Raw genomic sequence first — 19,993 nt, forward strand, 5'->3', positions numbered from 1 at the left:
CGCCCGATATGGGACTTGAACCCATGACCCTCAGATTAAAAGTCTGATGCTCTACCGACTGAGCTAACCGGGCTCACGACGTTACACAAAATGTTGCGCAGTTTTTATGAATGATTGAGAACGCAGCTATCACAGCTTCTACGGGAAATGTTATGTTCATAGAACTCTGGACTCAAATTATCTTGCAAAAGAAGCAAAGAGACTGCGCCGCGATTTCATTGCACATTAACAAGATTTCAGTATTAATAACATGGATGAGAAATTACTCCTTAATTTTGGCGCGAAATTTGAGCATTAATTTATAATTTCACTTGTGAAATTACATCGTTGCCATGGCAACTTTTTCTACAGTTTATGAAAGTACTGATGGAGGCATCATCATAGCTTGAGACTGCACGTATATAGAATTACAGTAATATAGTACCATAACTGGTTGTTTTAGGTTTATTGAGGGACAGACAGAATGATCATGTAATTTCCGCGAAGATCGTGCATAAGAAGATTTTGAATGCGCTTATTGCATAGAGATGTAGAGTTTGACTGAAGTGGTGAGAGGACAGGTAATTTGCAAATATAAATCTCAGTATTCCCTTATTTACATTAAACCGTTTCTTTGACAAGAAATTACGGAAGACCAGCTTTTTGCTACGAAGATAACAGCGAAAAAACCTCTACTTTGTCCCGAATTTTCTATAATAAAAACTTGTTCAGAAATCAAAAGTCTACGTTAACATCACACACCAGGTATACTCCTTAGTATCTGGCTAGAAATATTCTTCTCACTACTTTTTCCTCCGGCCGCACTTTAGCTATTTGATGAGCCTGAGCCAGTCTCGTGCTTTTTCAAGGATTCTTTTATAAGTGTCGGGTCCTAAGAGCAAAATTCAGCACCGAATGAAGATTTTAGCTTCCAAAACTTGCCCAAATTGTATCGGTAGGTCCTGGAATTCGTCCACAGAAAGGCCAGAGAGACAACTTCACTCCTGAACCGCCAGTGATGTTTACAACAGGGCATTTTAGGCGTCCCAGTCTGCATGAAACCATCTCTCACTTCTGTCTCGAGAAGGCATGACACGCGCGGTTCTTACGTTACGTTTATACCTGTAGAATCAACTGAAATATCAATTCCTTGTAAAAACCAGCATCTTAATATTTTTGGTAGGCTAGGCCATCGGAGAGCCTGAACATTTACGCATGTTTCAACAAAAGAGAAAAATGCAGTACCTCCAGACATGGCGCTGGAGCGTCGTACCAAACGAGTCATCCCGGGATTTCGGCCCGTGCGATCGCTTTTGGACGCAGTTGGCCCTTCGCTGCTTTCTGCTACCGACCTCGCCTCCCGGTACGGCATTGAGGGAGAGATATGTCGGCCCCTAAACCATATGAGACAAATCCCACGCCTACTCACAGCTCCAGACCGCCCTTGTCATTACAATTTAGCGTAAGATTTAGTCGCTTATATATTCAAGAGATAAGTCATTTTATCTGTCATATGGTAAGCACTGGAGTCGCAGATTACAAACTGCACGCAGGCGCACTGCTGAAGGTAACATACTTACATGCATAAACTTCTTATCTCGAATTTCAGAATAACTACAGGAGCCAATGTCTTCGAGACATTACATTTACAACTAAAATACATAGCATATACAGATTCATGACTAAATACATAATATTTCAATATATATTACTTAAAAAGAAAAGCTGCATTACAAAATGCGGCCCTGGATTCTCTTTTAAAACCAGTGAACTCAGTGGTACGGATAAAATCAGGTAGCGCATTCCGCAACTTAGCTGATACGTACGTAAGAAAAAGAACTAAGACTGTCTGGGCCCGGTTGTTCAAAAGGTGGATAACGCTATCCACCGGATAAATCACTATTCTGCCTGTTAAGCCTTCACGATAATGGTGAATTTAAAGGAAATTTAAAATTCACGGTAATCGTGAATTCAGGGAAGAGATGGTGTTGAAGTGATTACGAGCCAGGTAAGTGCTACGATCATTTCCCTCTTTCAGCTATAGCCCGTGCTTCAAATAAATACTCTCATTTTTGCTCGTACGATCAATAAAGAATAACTTAAAACAAAGTCGCCCGATATGGGACTTGAACCCATGACCCTCAGATTAAAAGTCTGATGCTCTACCGACTGAGCTAACCGGGCTCACGACGTTACACAAAATGTTGCGATGTTTTTATCAATGATTGAGAACGCAGCTATCACAGCTTCTACGGGAAATGTTATGTTCATAGAACTCTGGACTCAAATTATCTTGCAAAGGAAGCAAAGGGACTGCGCGATTTCATTGCACATTAACAAGATTTCAGTATTAATAACATGGATGACAAATTACTCCTTAATTTTGGCGCGGAATTTGATCATTAATTTATAATTTTACTTGTGAAATTACATCGTTGCCATGGCAACTTTTTCTACAGGTTATGAAAGTACTGAAGGAGGCATCATCATAGCTTGAGACTGCACGTATATAGAATTACAGTAATATAATGCCATAACTGGTTTTTTTAGATTTATTGAGGGACAGACAGAATGATCATGTAATTTCCGCAAAGATCGTGCATAAGAAGATTTTGAATGCGTTTATTGCATAGAGATGTAGAGTTTGACTGAAGTTGTGAGAGGACAGGTAATTTGCAAATATAAATCTCAGTATTCCTTTATTTACATTAAACCGTTTCTTTGACAAGAAATTACGGAAGGCCAGCTTTTTGCTACGAGGATAACAGCGAAAAAAGCTTTAGTTTGTCCCGAATTTTCTATAATAAAAACTCGTTCAGAAATCAAAAGTCTACGTTAACATCACACACCAGGTATACTCCTTAGTATCGGGCTAGAAATATTCTTCTCACTACTTTTTCCTCCGGCAGCGCTTTAGCCATTTGATGAGCCTGAGCCAGTCTCGTGCTTTTTCAAGGATTTTTTTTTAAGTGTCGGGTCACCCATCCCTAAGAGCAAAATACAGCACCGATTGAAGATTCTAGCTTGTAAAACTTGCCCAAATTGTATCGGTAGGTCCTGGAATTTAGCCACAGAAAGGCCAGAGAGACAACTTCACTCCTGAACCGCCACTGATGTTTACAACGGGGCATTTTAGGCGTCCCAGTCTGCATGAAACCATCTCTCACCTCTGTCTCGAGAAGGCCAGACACGCGCGGTTCTTACGTTACGTTTATACCTGTAGAATCAACTGAAATATCAATTCCTTGTAAAAACCAGCATCTTAATTTTTTTGGTAGGCTAGGCCATCGGAGAGCCTGAACATTTACGCATGTTTCAACAAAAGAGAAAAATGCAGTACCTCCAGACATGGCGCTGGAGCGTCGTACCAAACGAGTCATCCCGGGATTTCGGCCCGTGCGATCGCTTTTGGACGCAGTTGGCCGTTCGCTGCTTTCTGCTACCGACCTCGCCTCCCGGTACGGCATTGAGGGAGAGATATGTCGGCCCCTAAACCATATGAGACAAATCCCACGCCTACTCACAGCTCCAGACCGCCCGTGTCATTACAATTTAGCGTAAGATTTAGTCGCTTATATATTCAAGAGATAAGTCATTTTATCTGTCATATGGTAAGCACTGGAGTCGCAGATTACAAACTGCACGCAGGCGCACTGCTGAAGGTAACATACTTACATGCATAAACTTTATTTCATCTCGAATTTCAGAATAACTACAGGAGCCAATGTCTTCGAGACATTACATTTACAACTAAAATACATAGCATATACAGATTCATGACTAAATACATAATATTTCAATAGATATTACTTAAACAGAAAAGCTGCATTACAAAATGCGGCCCTGGATTCTCTTTTCAAACCAGTGAACTCACTGGCGCGGATAAAATCAGGTAGCGCATTCCGCAACTTAGCTGATACGTACGTAAGAAAAAGAACTAAGACTGTCTGGGCCCGGTTGTTCAAAAGGTGGATAACGCTATCCACCGGATAAATCACTATTCTGCCTGTTAAGCCTTCACGATAATAGTGAATTCAAAGGAAATTTAAAATTTACGGTAAGCGTGAATTCAGAGAAGAGATCGTGTGGAAGTGATTACGAACCAGGTAAGTGCTACGATCATTTCCCTCTTTCAGCTATAGCCCGTGCTTCAAATAAATACTCTCATTTTTGTTCGTACGATCAATAAAGAATAACTTAAAACAAAGTCGCCCGATATGGGACTTGAACCCATGACCCTCAGATTAAAAGTCTGATGCTCTACCGACTGAGCTAACCGGGCTCACGACGTTACACAAAATGTTGCGCAGTTTTTATCAATGATTGAGAACGCAGCTATCACAGCTTCTACGGGAAATGTTATGTTCATAGAACTCTGGACTCAAATTATCTTGCAAAGGAAGCAAAGGGACTGCGCGATTTCATTGCACATTAACAAGATTTCAGTATTAATAACATGGATGACAAATTACTCCTTAATTTTGGCGCGAAATTTGAGCATTAATTTATAATTTCACTTGTGAAATTACATCGTTGCCATGGCAACTTTTTCTACAGTTTATGAAAGTACTGAAGGAGGCATCATCATAGCTTGAGACTGCACGTATATAGAATTACAGTAATATAGTACCATAACTGGTTGTTTTAGGTTTATTGAGGGACAGACAGAATGATTATGTAATTTCCGCGAAGATCGTGCATAAAAAGATTTTGAATGTGCTTATTGCATAGAGATGTAGATTTTGACTGAAGTGGTGAGAGGACAGGTTATTTGCAAATATAAATCTCAGTATTCCCTTATTTACATTAAACCGTTTCTTTGACAAGAAATTACGGAAGGACAGCTTTTTGCTACGAGGATAACAGCGAAAAAACCTCTACTTTGTCACGAATTTTGTATAATAAAAACTTATTTAGAAATCAAAAGTCTACGCTAACAGCACACACCGGGTATACTCCTTAGTTTCTGGCTAGAAATATTCTTCTCACTGCTTTTTCCTCATGTCAGGCCGCGCGTTAGCCATTTGATGAGCCTGAGCCAGTCTCGTGCTTTTTCAAGGATTTTTTTATGTGTCGGGTCACCCAGCCCTAAGAGCAAAATACAGCACCGATTGAACATTTCAGCCTTCAAAACTTGCCCAAATTGTATCGGTAGGTCCTGGAATTCAGCCACAGAAAGGCCAGAGAGACAACTTTACACCTGAACCGCCACTGATGTTTACAACAGGGCATTTTAGGCATCCCAGTCTGCATGAAACCATCTCTCACCTCTGTCTCGAGAAGGCATGACACGCGCGGTTCTTACGTTACGTTTATACCTGTAGAATCAACTGAAATATCAATTCCTTGTAAAAACCAGCATCTTAATTTTTTTGGTAGGCTAGGCTACCGGAGAGCTTGAACATTTACGCATGTTTGAACAAAAGAGAAAAATGCAGTACCTCCAGACATGGCGCTGGAGCGTCGTACCAAACGAGTCATCCCGGGATTTCGGCCCGTGCGATCGCTTTTGGACGCAGTTGGCTCTTCGCTGCTTTCTGCTACCGACCTCGCCTCCCTGTACGGCATTGAGGGAGAGCTACAATCATAGACAAAAGTAGTTGGGAAGGTTGTGTAAATGAATTGCACCAAAACTGTACTTCAACCTGTTTCTGTTAAAGCGCAAAAAAAAAAGGTTCACCTTCTCTTATATAGCCCCCCTCTCCCCCTATTCAATGTTGGACGTTAACAAAGCAATTTCCTACTAAAACCATTCAGTTTTGCACAACATTGAATAGGGGGGTGGGACAGAAGCAATGAGGAGACGTCAAAAGTACTGACCTTCTCAACGGTTTTGTCTATGATTGCAGCCCTCCCGTATGCTTTTTAAGAGTCAAGAGCAAGTTGTCGGTTTTCACATGCAGGTCGAACGCAGATGCATAACGTGATTCATATACTTTCTACACACGTCACAATCTGTCGCAAGTCATGTATTACTTTTAGGGTGGAATCACCGCGCATCACTTTACCGTGTAGCATGATATCTTTGCGGGACTTTCACTTTGCGGATTAAACCTCAAACATTAAATCCCGCAAAATAAAAGTGCTTCACGAACATTACCTATAAATTTTCGGCAAAAAACGTTCATTGATTCCCGCGAGAATATTTTCCAAATGGGCATGGCAGGCAGGATGATGAGAGCTGTCAGTCTGTCACTGCGGTTCTAAAACGCAATATGAAACCATTGCAGTCTCTCTTTTTGCTCTAACAAACTCCCGCGGTATTTGCGACCCGCAGTTTCAGCCATTTCGTTCGTTTCAACGATTTAGAGCAAAAGAGAGACTGCTCGCAGTGTAGGGTTAGACTTGTGGCAATTGCGTACATTCTTACTACTAATTGATAACTTGAAAACGCTGTTAAATGCCTGTTTGATGGAGCGGAGCAAGCAAAAGTCTTATAAAGAAAACAGAAATCGGGGAAATTGACCGTTGGGAGGACGTGTTCCGTTACTGTCCTGCGCACTTTGCTTAAATGTAAACTCCACGCCAGACACGTCAACCAAAGAAAATCGTTGTATCCCCCGCAAGAGAGTGGCCCGGAGATTTTTGCTTCGATTTGATAATCGGTGTTTTTTTTCACGTCCAGTGGCGTGTCTTAAAAACAATTTTAAACCCAAAGTAAATACTATCTTTGTATTCCATTTGCTGTGACCTAAAGATACCCGTCTTGGTTTAACCGTGGAAAGGCTGTGATATTCCTTAATCTTTAATTCAACACCGTAGTCGTTGTTCACACTGCCAAATAAACACATTCCATGCAACTTGATGTTGTTGCTCACGCTAAAAATAAGGCAGTCCTTTGATGTTCCTCTGTAGTCCCAAAGTAGAATGTCTTCTACGTTGTTAAATCTATCACACGTGCGAAACAAAACAAAGGCTGTGACTAAAAGTGAGACGGGGACGTGGAACTTGGGACGTGGGGACTCGGGGACGTGGGGACGCGGTGACACATTTTCGAAGTACAGAATTTCAGAAATGGGAGCACATCCACAAGAAAGTTGAATTGCTTGTGTTATTTTGCAAAAATGATCATCTGTATGCTTTTGAAGTACCAGCTAAATACACAGCGAAATTCAAAAATTGGATTCTCGAAAAGTCAATCTCGCCACCCGTCACAGAGCTCGACTGTGAAACAAAGCTGAAGACCTAATGGCCCATTGCTGACACTGCAGCTGAAATTTCACGTTGCAGCGTTTGTTGTTGTTGTTGTACAAAAACTTATGACTTCTCTGTAACTCAAGTTTAAATATCGTGCCAATGTCCTTGTTGGCGGCATTTTGACTGCATCTTTCCTGGCGCTTGTTCAATTTGTTACCTTTGATGAAAAATTCGGGTTGTCACCGTTGATGTTGTCGAATATGTTCGTCATCACAGGGGGACAAGCCCCCTGGGAGGGGAGAGGGAGGGGTACTGCCATATACGAGATATATAGGTATGTGCCGCTGTGAAGGGTATGGTTTTCAAGCACTTTACCCTAGGATAGGATACATAAATCAGAGAGTTTGTTTCTAGAATTGGATATAATTTTTCACGGAACTGACCAGTTGGTTGAAGATTTTATCTAGACTAAGGAAAGTTGATAAAACCAAATTTTTGTATACTACTTCTCCACCGACACAGCACCACAGTTTCTTTAGAAACTACTGCCTTCAAGCATAAATAAATCATTTTTTGAGAGAGAAATGATTGTGGTATAGGTTTTGCTTTGGCTAGACTGTGCTAGTGACCTCAGTAGTGTCTGAAAAACAGTTACCCTAGGATAGGGAGGGTTTTCGGAGTTTACTCTGATACGGGTTAACAAAATTCACCTGAACTAGCTCTAGTTTAGGCTAAGGGTTCCAAGGTCCTAGCGGCACATCCCCCACCCAGAAATTCCTAAAGTACCGCCCCCGGGCCAGAAGCTAAATATCTCTTCTTCTGTGTGTTAAGGCTTGACCAAGCTCATAAGTTGGCATATTTTTGTTTTACGAGGAAACATTTATCCAATCGACGTTAACTTGAAATCTGCATACTTTGCTTTCTACTCCCTCTTTCATCTGAAATGTGTCACGTGATTTTTAACGGCTAAAAACAATTGAAATATTTTATCGGAAACGAGGATGGAAAAGTCATCTTATATCAAGATACCTTGCTGTAGTACTCCTATCGAGGCTTTATCACTCTGCCTTTTAATCATATGCCCATCTTAATGGCAACGGTAAATCAAAATTAAAAGAAAAAAAAGGTCAAATCACGTAGAGGTCACAATAAAAATGAACGATATCACATTGATAGATAATATTATACGTTAATGGTAGTTTTAAGCAGTTTCAAGCAAAACTTTGTCGGAATTTTTTAGGGTAAACGTTCCCCCAATCTCAAAAACAAGCGTTATGACGTCTTCAGTCAAGAAATGTGACGTGACAGACAACTACGAGTGAAATGCATAATTTAAAATAAAAAGGTTAGGATGCAGAGTGGAAGTACTTTTAAATGTTCAAGCCTCGATATATTTGGGGAATTGTAAAATGATCTGAGAAATGGTCATACCAACGTTTCGTTTATATTGCCTATGTCAAATAAGGACTTAATGCAAAAAAAAAAATTGTCCCTTCGTTTTACCTAATTACTCCACTATGTAACTTGATAGTAGTATAATGAAAGTCACCTTTTTATGAAGACGAGTAATAAACTATACTATATATATTTACTAGATCTCTGTTTCACATCATACAAACGAGGAACTTAAACCGGGGTACAAATAGTTTACTTCATAGAAAGTGCGGCGTACGGGGTTTTATGCACGAGTTGTTTGTGTCAAAAACCCGAACGAGCGAGGAACGAGCGAGTGAGGGTTTTTGACACAAACAACGAGTGAATAAAACCCCGTACAAAGCACTTTCTATGTCGTAAACTCTTTATTACACATAACATGAGAATTTTCATTAAAATAGTTTTCTGAACGCGAATTAGAAACAAAAACTCACTAACAATAGAACCAAATGCAAATTTAATTTAATTCAATAACAAAGTACGATTTGCACGATTTGCACGATTTGCACGAGATGCACGAGTGATTGGCATGGAAACGCCTTTACGCTATCGCTGATTGGTTATACTTTCACATGTGAAATAGCTGTACGCCATTCTGATTGGCTGTATAGGTCTTTTTCACATGTGAAAATAAAGCGTATAGATTTGTACAAATGAGCTTTATGGAATAAAATTCTCATGTTATGTGTAATAAAACGCAGTTACGATCAACAGACGAAGATTTTGTGAAATATGATGAAAAGTTAAACAAATGGTAAAAATGCGTCCCCACATCCCCGAGTTCACACGAGGAGCCATTTTGCCAGAGCGGATAGAAAACCTGTCACAGTTGTTTGTACCGACAGCATAGTGCAAAATGTACGAGGATGGAAACTTTCTAGATCCAACAAGGTTGTAGTAAAATCGTTTTCTGGCGCAACCACATCTGACATGGAAGATTACCTAAAGCCAATAACTAGGATATGTCCAGAAAGCTTGATTCTACATGTCGGTACAAATGACCTGCTGTCGATCCAAAAACCACAACATATTGCTGAGAGTATATACTCGCCGGGGACTCTTGTCTCTATTTCTGCGTTTTGTGTCCGGAAGGAAGTTGAACTGTGGAAAAAGGCTACTGAAATTAACAAGTTGCTCAAAAGGTTCTGCTCCAATCGAAGATGGGGTTTCCTTCCTCGCATCAACATTGACTCTTCGAGTGCGAGTGGACTTCATTTAAATAGAAAAGGGGTGAGCATTTTATCCAGTAACTTTTTAACTCATATTGATAATATTTGAATCTCTAGTGCTTGTGAAGTGCAGTGTGAGTCTCGGATTGATGATTTTGTCTCTCCCATTTTACCCTCCAGTCGTGGATTCAAACTAGCTAATTTGAATGTCACCAGCTTGGTGAAACATATCGACGAACTGAGAATCTTGCTCGCAGACACACCCGTTGATGTTCTATCAATTAACGAGACCAGGCTTGACGACTCGGTTAAGGACAGTGATGTTTACATTCCTGGCTATGAAATTATTCGCCGTGACAGGAAAACAAATGGCCTATTTGGCGGTGGTGTTTGTTTCTTTGTCCGCTCGAACATTAGTTATTCTTTGCGATCTGATTTGAGTATTCACCAACTGGAAAATCTTTGTATAGAAATCCGAAAACCGAGATCAAAGCCTCTTCTCGTGGTAACCTGGTATAGGCCGCCTGACTCTTCAGTTGAGATCTTTAGTTATTTCGAATCGCTTACAGGTAAAATTGACGCGGAGAATGTTGAGTTCTATGTTTTGGGCGATCTGAACTGCAACTTAGCTGCTCCTCAATTGGACCATAACGCAAATCTACTCTCTAGCATCGCTGACGTTTACAGCCTGCAGCAGCTCATTACTGATCCCACTCGTTGCACTGAATCCTCTTCAACTTTAATTGACCTCGTTTTTACTAACCGTCCTGATAGAATTGTATGTTCTGGAGTGTCTCATACAGGCATAAGCGATCACAGCCTTATTTATGCTTATCGCAAGCTCTCTGTAGATTTACCATCGAGGGGCCATAATACAGTTACCTATAGAAAATTTAAGAACTTTAATTTATCCAATTTTCGTAGCGATATTGCTCATCAAAATTGGCAGATCATAAGTAACTATGATAACCCAAATGATATGTGGGAAGCCTGGAAAAAACTGTTCCTTCGTTGTGTTGACAAGCATGCCCCCTTGCGTAATAAACGTGTTCGCCCTTGCAAATCACCTTGGATTACTTCGCAACTCAAAAAGCGCTTGCATGCAAGAGATATTCTTAAGTTAAAAGCCACTCGTTCTGGTAATACGGAGGACTGGCGTAAATCAAAAAACTTCGCAATATAGTAAACAATGAAATCAAACGTGCGAAAGAATGTCACTATAAGCATGCCCTCAATGAGTACCAAGGTGATCCACGTAACACTTGGCGGATTGTCAATGAGCTTATGTCTAGGAAATCACACAAATTGTCAGAAACGAACTTAAGCTCCCATGTGGCAATTGTATTTATGACTCTCATGAGCTGTCTAACGCCTTTAATGATCATTTTTCTTCCATTGGGCTTAAGTTAGCAAATGATATTCATGCCAATGAGGAAAATTCTTCTCATTTGGATTATTTAGCTGAGACTGGTCACTGCACATTCGAACTAAAACCGACCAGCGTCTCCAAGGTTCTTCTGCTTTTATCCAGATTATATGAATCAAAATCTACTGGTTTGGACAAAATATCTGCAAATCTCTTGCGCGAATGTGCTGATTTAATAGCCGAATCACTCTGTACTATCTTTAATCAATCTATTGCTTCTGGCATTTTCCCTGATGAATGGAAACTCTCGAAAGTTCCCTTGTTCAAACAGGGTAATCGTTCAGATCTAAATAATTATCGCCCAATTTCAGTAATCCCAGTTGTAGCTAAAGTCTTTGAGAGAATTATTTATGATCAACTCTATAATTACCTTACTATACACAAACTAGCCTGGGAGCAGGCTCTCTCTCCTCGGTGGGAGAGAAGGAGAGCCTCTCATTCTACCCCCAACCCCAGTCCCTCGGAGGGCCTGCTCGCAGGCTATACACAAACTCATCTCAAGACACCAATCGGGATTTCGACCTCTTCATTCCACTGTCACTGCATTACGTGAAGCTATCAATAGTTGGGCTTACAACATTGACCAGGGTAATGTAAACGCAGTCGTTTTCTTGGATTTAAAGAAAGCTTTTGACACCGTCGATCACGATATTCTTTTGTCCAAACTTGCATATATGGTGTCAGTGACACTTCATACAATTGGTTTAGATCATACTTGGGCTGCCGCAGGCAACTATGTTTTATAAATGGTTCTCTCTCTGGGGACCATTTCCTTACTTGTGGTATACCTCAAGGTACAATTCTGGGTCCACTCCTTTTTCTACTATATTAACGACTTACCTAACTGTCTATTAAATTCTGAACCGCGAATGTATGCTGACGACACACATATAACCCAGTTTGCTAGTAATAACACCTAAAGTATTAAGACTGTTTGAAATGAGGATCTTGCTAGAGTTGAAAAATGGCTAACTGCTAACAAGCTTACTCTTAACGCATCTAAAACTGAGTTTATGTTGATCGGATCGAGGCAAAGGCTAAGCACGTTTCACAACCGTTTCAAGTTACCTCTACGAAATCTCTAGGTGTTCATATTGATCAGACTTTATCTTGGAATGTTCATGTTGAGACTTTATGTAAGAAAATCGCGTCTGGTATTGTAGCATTGAAGAGAGTGAGGTCTTTCGTTCCACATGAGACTCTCCGATCAATCTTCATGTCTTTAGTACAGCCTCACTTTGATTACTGCGATTCTGTCTGGGGATGATGCGGCAAAACCCTAGCCAGTAAACTTACAAAACTTCAAAATCGCGCTGCGCGTATACTCACTTACTCGAACTATGATGCCAACGCTGATAACCTTATCCAAAAACTTGGATGGATAAAACTTGATTCTCAACGAACAATCCATAAGGCTGTGATGGTTTATAAGTCGCTTAATGGTCTTACTCTCGATTACCTTAGTTCTAAATTTGTTGACTGCAGTAGCGTCTCCAGTTACTCCTTAAGGGACACAGAGGGCAAACTAGCTATCCCACAAGGAAAGGTTACGTTTATACAAACGTTGGCCGTGTAGCACTTATATTTTAAACAGAGTTAACTGAATAGAGGGTAATGTGAAGTGCTAGATTTCTATCCCATATGAACCATGTGAGCGTTAGCCTTACTAATGGAAATGGGCCCACACAAGGACAGAGAAAAACTCTGACCAGGGTGCTGCACGGCCAACGTTTGCAAAAACGTAATCCTTTCTTGTACTTGTACATGTTCATTGCCGTGACTTTAACATCTTCAGTTCCCACGGCCTGCTCCTGTCTGACCTTGTAGCTCAGTTTTTCTCTGCCCTTGTGTGGGCCCATTTCCATCAGTAGGGCTAACGCTCACATGGTTCTTATAGGATAGAAATCTAGCACTTCACATTACCCTCTATTCAGTTAGCTATCCCACAGCCACCCACAAACTATATGAAAAATAGCTCGTATCAAGAAAAGCGGCTCAAATTCGTGAACAATAGGTATTGTTATAGTTGATCGTTTTTGACCGTGTATGGTCAAAAACGATTTAGGCTAAAACAATGACTTTAAACACGCGAGCGAAATTCAAAATTGCCGATTTCTATTCACGCGGGAGACTTGAATCTTCGGCGAGACCGAATTATGAGTAATTTGCACCCTGGGGGAGGGACAGAGTTATAATTGGGACGACGAAACCAACAACGCTGGGGTGAGGGATGAGAGAAAGTTTTGTTTGCGGAGCATACTCCGACCGAGTTGATCGAATATCAACGCAGAAAGGTAATAAAATCACTGCTTCAACAATCGCACTAGTTTAGTTCTCACGGCTTTTAATGTGCTTCGTTCTGCGCAAGCAAAAGTTTTGCAAAGCATTTTAATAATCAACTTCTTCAACAATTGGACTGGCCGAGTTCTCGCGCTTTTAACGCGCTTCATTCTCAGAGAGATTCATTCAAATCTCGCGCCGTAGAAATAATTGTTACTCAAATAAATTGTGTTTTTTATTCGTTTCTCAAGCTGGAGCATTTCTTTGGAATAATTTACCAATCGAATTGAGGCAGGCTGACTCCCTTAGAGCGTTCCGGGCTGGCTGCGAGCGTTTCTTTTCATCAAGTTAATCTACAATTCTATAAACTGCACTCATATTATAGTTATATTTATTGATTACTTAGAACAATTTTGAATAATGTAATTGTAGTCGTTGTATAATTTGTAATAATTCTGGTAATTAATTAGATTTTTATAGTTGCGACTGATGAGTTTACCGTGTCTAAATAAAGTTATCCTATTCTATTCCTATTCCCCGAGTCTACGAGTCCCCACGTCCCCACGTCCCCCAGTCCCCACGTCCCCACGTCCCCGAGTCCTCAAGTCCCCGAGTCCCCACGTCCCGACGTCCCCACGTCCCCACGTCCCCGAGTCCCCACGTCCCCACGTCCCCACGTCCCACTTTTAGTCACAGTCCAAAACACAGGGGATAAACATGACCGCTTTGTCTCTGGAAATCCCACTGGGGTGGCCTTCAAAGCTGAATTGAAGAACTTTACGAGGTTGATTACTTCGTCTGGAGTTAGGATTTTTGCATCAAGAACAATGGTTGCAAATTCTTCTTCCTTCATCAAGGGAAAGCGGATTTTTTTAACTACTGCTTCCCCAAGAATCCCTCTTTTTGCTTCACCATTTGCTTTTAAACCTTGCTTTTTGCATTGCTTTGTCGCCCACAAGTCAACAGCTTTAAACAGGTCGATCTCTTTCATGGTAAGGGTATCTCTTGAGATGATTGCCTCAAGCAAGGAGCGTTGAATTGTCGCAAACCCATCTGACGTCACGACTGCTTCCGACTGTGTGTCGATCACTTTCCAACATCGATCTACCAAGGCTTTGTCATCGTACTTTTCAGCCAATGGAAGGATGCTGAGGACATTTGGTGGGCGTAAATTATTTTGCACATATTCGCTGCATTTATTAACCAGTGAAGGCACCATGTACTTCTTCGCCAAATAAAAGACCTCCATAACATTGCTTCCGCTTAAATTCACGTCATCACTGTACATGAAACGAAACAACTCCAACAAACTGTTGTATTTACAGTCAGGCAGTTCAATGGAGCCACTTGTTTCGGCTAGCTCACCGTAAAACATAGCTTCAAACACAGGACTACCAATCGACAGCAAAAACTTGTGAGCTGGAATGACTTGCTTGCTTTCACTTTCGCCATCGCTGTCAGATTTACGAACCACGAACTTCACATCGCTGAAAAGATCGTTGTTCAGCATAAACATGGTCCTTTCTCGGACTGTGGGCCTCTTTGTTTGCCAGTTTTCTCGGGTAGACATCTTCGTTTTGATGGGGAATTTACAAATGTTCACGATACTTTGCTTCCTTCGTTGTGTTCGTTAAGCCGATGCTCAGCAACGTGACTACTTCTCAGGGTAAGAACTGCATGCTAGCATGCATATAGAGCACTATATACGTTTTTACCATATATAGTAACGACATGTACTCACCTACAATCACATTCACTTGTACGCACTTTCCTTCACTTGTACGCACTCACATTCACTTGTATGCACTCACCTTCACTTGTACGCACTCACCTTCACTTTCATGCACTTTCCTTCACTTGTACGCACTCACCTTCACTTTTATGCACTTCCCTTCACTTGTACGCACTCACCTTCACTTTCATGCACTTCCCTTCACTTGTACGCACTCACCTTCACTTTTATGCACTAACCTTCACTTGTACGCACTCACCTTCACTTTTATGCACTTTCCTTCACTTGTACGCACTCACCTTCACTTTCATGCACTTCCCTTCACTTGTACGCACTCACCTTCACTTTCATGCACTTCCCTTCACTTGTACGCACTCACCTTCACTTTTATGCACTAACCTTCACTTGTACGCACTCACCTTCACTTTCATGCACTTCCCTTCACTTGTACGCACTCACCTTCACTTTCATGCACTAACCTTCACTTGTACGCACTCACCTTCACTTTTATGCACTAACCTTCACTTGTACGCACTCACCTTCACTTTTATGCACTTACCTTCACTTGTACGCACTCACCTTCACTTTCATGCACTTTCCTTCACTTGTATGCACTCACCTTCACTTGAACGCACTCACCTTCACTTTTATGCACTAACCTTCACTTTAACGCACTAACCTTCACTTTTATGCACTTACCTTCACTTGTACGCACTCACCTTCACTTGTATGCACTTACCTTCACTTGTACGCACTCACCTTCACTTGTACGCACTCACCTTCACTTGCATGCACTTACCTTCACTTGTATGCACTCACCTTCACTTGCATGCACTTACCTTCACTTGAACGCACTCACCTTCACTTTTATGCACTTTCCTTCACTTGTACGCACTCACCTTCACTTTCATGCACTTTCCTTCACTTGTACGCACTCACCTTCACTTTTATGCACTAACCTTCACTTGAACGCACTCACCTTCACTTTTATGCACTTACCTTCACTTGTATCCACTCACCTTCCCTTGCATGCACTTACATTCACTTGTATCCACTCACCTTCACTTGCATACACTTCCCTTCACTTTTATACTTGAACGCACTCACCTTCACTTTTATGCACTTTCCTTCACTTGTACGCACTCACCTTCACTTTCATGCACTTTCCTTCACTTGTACGCACTCACCTTCACTTTTATGCACTAACCTTCACTTGAACGCACTCACCTTCACTTTCATGCACTTTCCTTCACTTGTACGCACTCACCTTCACTTTCATGCACTTTCCTTCACTTGTACGCACTCACCTTCACTTTTATGCACTAACCTTCACTTGAACGCACTCACCTTTCATGCACTTACCTTCACTTGTATCCACTCACCTTCCCTTGCATGCACTTACATTCACTTGTATCCACTCACCTTCACTTGCATTCACTTCCCTTCACTTTTATGCACTTACCTTCACTTGAACGCACTCACCTTCACTTTTATGCACTTGCCTTCACTTGAACGCACTCACCTTCACTTTTATGCACTTACCTTCACTTGAACGCACTCACCTTCACTTTTATGCACTTGCCTTCACTTGTACGCACTCACCTTCACTGGTACGCACTCACCTTCACTTGTATGCACTTTCCTTCACTTTTATGAACTTTCCTTCACTTGAACGCACTCACCTTCACTTGTATGCGCTTTTCTTCACTTGTACGCACTCACCTTCACTTGCACGCACTCACCTTCACTTCCCTGCACTTCCCTTCACTTGCACGCACTCACCTTCATTTGTATGCACTTACATTCACGTGTATGCACTCACCTTCACTTGCCTGCACTTCCCTTCACTTGTACGCACTCACCTTCACTTGCACGCACTCACCTTCACTTGTATGCACTTACATTCACTTGCATGCACTCACCTTCACTTGCCTGCACTTCCCTTCACTTGTATGCACTTGCCTTCACTTGTACGCACTCACTTTCACTTGCACGCACTCACCTTCATTTGTATGCACTTAAATTCACTTGTACGCACTCACCTTCACTTGCACGCACTCACCTTCACTTGTATGCACTCACCTTCACTTGTACGCACTCACCTTCACTTTCATGCACTTTCCTTCACTTGTACGCACTCACCTTCACTTTCATGCACTTTCCTTTACTTGTACGCACTCACCTTCACTTTTATGCACTAACCTTCACTTGAACGCACTCACCTTCACTTTTATGCACTTACCTTCACTTGTATCCACTCAGCTTCACTTGCATGCACTTACATTTACTTGTATCCACTCACCTTCACTTGAACGCACTCACCTTCACTTTTATGCGCTTTCCTTAACTTGTACGCACTCACCTTCACTTCCATGCACTTCCCTTCACTTGTATGCCACCACCTTTACTTGAATGCACTCACGTTCACTTGCATGCACTCACCTTCACTTCTATGCACTCACCTTCTTTTGTATGCACTTACCTTCACTTGAACGCACTCACCTTCACTTTTATGCACTTGCCTTCACTTGAACGCACTCACCTTCACTTTTATGCACTTACCTTCACTTGAACGCACTCACCTTCACTGGTACACACTCACCTTCACTTGTATGCACTTTCCTTCACTTTTATGAACTTTCCTTCACTTGAACGCACTCCCCTTTACTCGTATGCACTCACCTTCACTTGTATGCACTTTCCTTTACTTGTACGCACTCACCTTCACCTGTACGCACTCACCTTCACTTGAACGGACTTATCTTCACTTGTATGCACTTACGTTCACTTGTATCCACTCACCTTCACTTTAACGCACTTTCCTTCACTTGAACGCACTCACCTTCACTTGCATGCACTTCCCTTCACTTGTATGCACTCACCTTCACTTGTATGCACTTACGTTTGCTTGTATGCACTGACCTTCACTTGTATTCACTCACCTTCACTTGTATGCACTTACATACACGTGTACGCACTCACCTTCACTTGTATGCGTTTACATTCACTTGTACGCACCCACCTGCACTTCCCTTCACTTGCATGCACTTACATTCACTTGTATGCGCTCACTTTCACTTGTATGCACTCACCTGCACTTGTATGCCCTTATATTCACTTGTACGCACTCACTTTCGCTTGTACGCACTCACCTTCACTAGTATGCAAGCATCTTTACTTGTATGCAGTCAGCTTCACTTGTATGCACTCACTTTCACTTGTACGCACTCAACTTCAGTTTTTCGCACTCACCTGCGCTTTTGTGCACTGATCTTTACTGGATGCACTCACCTTCCCTTGCAATTCAAAAATATTCCCTCCATAGTATTGGCCTCTACGAAAGTAACTGCCCACTTAAAAGGTTGTTACTTTTCGTAAAATATAGCTTAACTACAATAAGACACCGTAAGATGTGACGTTTCAAGCATTACTTTCGATCTACGTAGAAGGCGATTTGAAAGAGTATTTAACGTAACAGAAGTAACGGAAACAAGGGAACAACCATTACTTTAATCACGCTTTAGAGTACCATCAATTGGGGCCATTTATGCATATGTAGGCAGTGTGCTTAATATATTCATGCTTTTAAAATTCCTTTCCTCTTTGTCTGAAATCAATGCCAGAACGATTTATAATCCATTATTCAGCCACAGTTTGGGGTGGTATAAATAATCCATTAATTGAAAAACTCCCAAAACACCGAGGTCGTGCTGCATGCTAGGGTCAGAACAAAATGTAGTTATGAAGACTGTTCTTGTGAATATTTTCCTCCACTTAGGTGGGAAATTGATCTCCAACCGAAAAAAGGGCGAAGCAGGGTAGGGTGTTAGGGATTGTGCTAGCATGATGCTGAGCATAAGTTTAGCATCATGTGACTTGGTTGCCATGGTTTTTAAAGAGCACAATGCAAACTCTGAAAATGATAATCAAGATATATCAGTAGATCGACATGTTATTTAGAGAATGGGTGAAATAAAGCTCTTAAAAGCCCAAATCGATGAATAACTGAATTTTACCAGACATATAAGTGATCTGTGCTCCAAGGCCAGTCAAATAGGAGGGGTCTTTGTGCGGCTACGTTATTTGATACCTTGTGATTTTGAACTGTCTCTTTATAAGTAATCGATTCTGCCCCATCTGGCCTATTGCCATCTAGTCTGGAACTTTTACAATGCATCGGATCGGAGAAAGCTCCAGCGGATTCAGGAACGAGGGCTTAGAGCGGTGTACCAAACAAGATCAGCGTCCTATCAATAACTTGCTAGACCGCGCTAAACTACCAACGTTGTACAATAGGCGTCCACCAGACATTGCAAAGTTGATTTTTAAAGTTAAGCGCAGTCTCATACCTGAGAATATTTCTGACTTATTTAATTTAAACAACGCTCAGTATGACTCACGGACTAGTGACTTCGAATTACAAAGATTTGGTAGCAATTCAATAAAATATACCGGCCCTCTAATTTGGTCAAAGTTGCCAAGACAGTTAAAATTGACCGAAACTCGGGACTCGCTTAAGAGGTACATTAGGAAAGTTGATTATTATTATTATTATTATTATTATTATTATTATTATTATTATTATTATTATTATTATTATTATTATTATTATTATTATTATTATTATTAGTAGTAGTAGTAGTAGTAGTAGTAGTAGTAGTAGTAGTAGTAGTAGTAGTAGTAAAAGTAGTAGTAGTAGTAGAATGCATAGAAGTAAAGGTAAGTGCATACAAGTGAAGGTAAGTGCATGCAAGTGAACGTGAGTGCATAGAAGTGAAGGAAAGTGCATACAAGTGAAGGTGAGTGCATGCGAGTGAAGGTGATTGCATGCAAGTG

At 41.2% G+C, this 19,993-nt stretch overlaps 3 non-coding genes and 1 pseudogene across 3 annotated transcripts; all 4 read right to left on the minus strand.

Moving 5' to 3' along the window:
* On the minus strand, positions 1-73 carry Trnak-uuu (transfer RNA lysine (anticodon UUU)). The gene has a single exon. It is a non-coding gene; the product is annotated as a tRNA-Lys (tRNA).
* A 2,017-nt stretch (positions 74-2,090) lies between these two features.
* Trnak-uuu (transfer RNA lysine (anticodon UUU)) lies at positions 2,091-2,163 on the minus strand. The gene has a single exon. It is a non-coding gene; the product is annotated as a tRNA-Lys (tRNA).
* Positions 2,164-4,188: 2,025 nt separating this feature from the next.
* On the minus strand, positions 4,189-4,261 carry Trnak-uuu (transfer RNA lysine (anticodon UUU)). The gene has a single exon. It is a non-coding gene; the product is annotated as a tRNA-Lys (tRNA).
* A 1,962-nt stretch (positions 4,262-6,223) lies between these two features.
* On the minus strand, positions 6,224-15,072 carry LOC138036883 (uncharacterized; annotated as a pseudogene).
* Positions 15,073-19,993: the final 4,921 nt, after the last annotated feature.

The sequence above is a fragment of the Montipora capricornis genome, unplaced genomic scaffold (assembly GCF_036669925.1).
Source record: "Montipora capricornis isolate CH-2021 unplaced genomic scaffold, ASM3666992v2 scaffold_53, whole genome shotgun sequence".
Classification (NCBI taxonomy): domain Eukaryota; kingdom Metazoa; phylum Cnidaria; class Anthozoa; order Scleractinia; family Acroporidae; genus Montipora; species Montipora capricornis.